A 3,124-nucleotide genomic window follows, 5' to 3' on the forward strand; every position below is an offset into this window, starting at 1 on the left:
TTCAACTAAGAAGGGTTATACTGACAATAAAGTTCTCAAAGTTAATAATGTCTTCCTCTCCCCTCATACTTACCACAGGCTACACAATGTCCTGATTCATTATGAGAAAAATGTCAACCACAGCCTTAAGACCTTACTTTGGAAGGAACGAACAAGAAAGCAAACTGGAAGATGAGACTTCATCTTCGTTTGCAAACAAGTGGTCTTAATTTTTCTTCTTATCGAAAAAAGTTTAAATCAGTTTATTATACATATACGTAAACCATTAATTTTTGCAGCTTTCAGGTAAAGTCCTGCACTTCGTTTACACAAAGTCTATGAGAAGAGGTCAGTAGAAATCATCTAATCTTAAATCCTGGCATCATCCATTCGAGTCCTTGGCACAATTTCTCGCCAGTGGGAGCACAGCATGCCTGGGTATGCCACTAACGATCTTTAACAGAAGTTTCAAAAACTGGGAGATTTCCACTATAGTCATGAAGTTTTTAACATCTTGTTTATCCGCAAAAATCAGCAATCCAGCTTTCCTTAGGTCCTCGGGTGCCAACAATTTACAGAATTCTTCCCTAGTTACAGAATGAAGTAATGTCTTTGAACTGTCCACAACTATTACAAACTCGGTGTTAGTATGCTAAGTGTTTCAATAAGAACGAAGTGATTCTTGTCCACCAATGTCCCCCATTAGGAAATGTGTATTATTTACCACTATCTCTTCTTCATTACTTCCGATTGCAGGGGACGTATCTACAACTTCACTCATGAAAAATTGGTGAAGGATGGCGGTTTGTCGTGCATTATCCAGTCAACAACGATGACTTTCTGCTCCTGGTGACTGAACGGTCTCCATATCCTGGTGAAGAGAATTCCCATTCTCCAGAAGCGAACCTTCCTCCAGCCACCCTGGCCACCTGACCTCTTGCTCTGCGCCGCTGCTCCCGAACCGGCCGCCAGCCCACCTCTCGGAACCCGGAAGGAGGCTGCGGCCCAGCCCGCCCTGCCGCGCATGCGCGAGGCCCTGCCGTAGCTGCCGCTTTGTCTGTGATGAGCCTCGCGGGCCCCCGTCCTCCCCCACCTCTCCTCGGCGGCTGCAATGGCGGCGACCATGTGGACAGGTCAAGTTAGGCTTTGGAAAATCAAATACATTTGCAAATGTCGTTAAACCAGTTTCATTAAAACCTGAAAATATTTTGCAGCTCAAGTAGAAAAGAGCGTAAACCTACGTCTCATTAGTGAGCAAAACATCACTTTGTTTGTGTTTTTATGAAGTAACGTGAATCATTTCTCCCAGCGCGGTTGTTTGTGTCGAGAATCATTTCTCCCAGCCTTCGTGTTTCATTCAACATTCTGGCCTGAAATGGACTTATGGTTACACCTGATTCCTCTTCCTCAAGAATCTGGCTGTTGGATGTGTTGAACTAATTAGGCAATAAAGGGAAGCTGTGCGCTTTCAACTCCACGGTAATGGGTTTCTCATGAGACGTGTAGGGAACCTAAGAAAGTGCAAGATGGTGTAGGATCAAAGTTGCGTTTCAGATGGTGTTAACACTGGTTGGAGGTTGGACTGCATCGAATTCATAGGAGTTTTTAAAATTATATTCTTTTTCGTGTATTTGTGTGTGAGAGAGACAGAGAGACCGTTTGTTAAATCATGTCTTCCTAATGAGATTGGAAGGAGTCGTGGTGGCACAGTGGTTAAAGCGCTCAGCTGCTAACCGAAAGGTCGATGGTTCAAACTGACCAGCGGCTCCTCGGAAGAAAGATGTGGCAATCTGCTCCCATAAAAACTGCAGCCTTGAAAATCCTATGGAACAGTTCTACTCTCAAAATCGACTCCAAAGCAATGAGATCAGGAGCTTGCTAAGGTAAGAAACTGTATCTTGTTTACTATTACGTTCTCAAAAGTTTACAAAATGTCTGAGACATCACACTCAATCAGTAAGACTTGAACAGACCTATAGCAAATACGTTATCCAGGAGCTGTAGAATGTAATTAAAATTCTGTTCTTTCCTCCATTTCTAACAGGTAATTATTTTTAAAAATGCATTACTATTACACTTCTTCAGTTCCCATTTTTTTTTTTAACTATGGGGAACATTTAAATAATCCAGTTCAAGTCCTGGGTTAGATACTACGAAATTTTTTCCATTCGAGCAGGGATTGGGCACCCTTACTCATTGGTCATGCTTTGTTTTTAGGTATTGTTTGCCCACATATGGTTGTTTTATCAGTGGCTCAGGTAATGGTGGGGGGCTGTGGACATCCAGCCTCCCTCATCCCCAGTTCCTTCCAAAAATCTATGTGTGCATTCTTCATTCTTTTTATTTCTCAGTGGTATTCCAGTTGCTGTACATACTTGCAAATATTTGGCATTGTCTGTCTTAATATTGTTGGTCTTTTTTAGTCATATTAATGGGTGTTCAATGGTGTATCTTATATAAATAGTTTTAGAATGTTGTTTTCAGGTGCACAGGAAAAGTGTATAAAAATTGATCATATGTAAGAACACTTTACCTACTGTCTGCTTGGTACATATATTTCTGTTTTACTTTTGAGTGTGTGGATGTCTTTGTTTTACCTTTTACTTTGAAATAATATTAGACTTACAGAAAAGTTGCAAAGGAAGTACAGAGTTATATGCTCCTCACCCAGTTTCCCCAAATGGTATTAGTTTATATAAACCTAGTACAATTATTGTAACCAATAAATAAAAATTGTTATACTACTATTGACTAAACTAAACCCTTTACTCCGATTTCACCAGTTTTTCTAGTAATACGTGTGTGTGTGTTTTCCTGTTCCAGGATCCCAGATTGCATTTTTGTCATGTTTCTTTAGTCTCCTCCAATCTATGACAGTTCCCAAATCTTTCCTTCTCTTTCAAGATCTTGATATTTTTGAAGAGTACTTGTCAGTTATTTTGTATAATGCCCTTAAATTTGAGCTTGTCTAGTGTTTTCTCATGATTCAATTGAAATTGTGCATTTTTGCAAGAATGTCAATGGTGTGCCCTTCTCAGTGTATAGTATCAGGAGTTACATGGTAACAATACGTCATTACTTGTGATGCTAACCTTGATCACTTGGTAAAGATGGTGTCTGCTAGGTTTTTCCACTGTAAAGTTTA

At 40.2% G+C, this 3,124-nt stretch overlaps 1 pseudogene; it reads right to left on the bottom strand.

Annotated features, from left to right (window-relative positions):
- Positions 1–338: 338 nt before the first annotated feature.
- On the bottom strand, positions 339–870 carry LOC101351644 (ADP-ribosylation factor-like protein 5A pseudogene; annotated as a pseudogene).
- Between the last annotated feature and the right edge of the window lie 2,254 nt (positions 871–3,124).

This window comes from Trichechus manatus, unplaced genomic scaffold (genome assembly GCF_000243295.1).
Source record: "Trichechus manatus latirostris isolate Lorelei unplaced genomic scaffold, TriManLat1.0 scaffold00005, whole genome shotgun sequence".
Taxonomy (NCBI): Eukaryota; Metazoa; Chordata; class Mammalia; order Sirenia; family Trichechidae; genus Trichechus; species Trichechus manatus.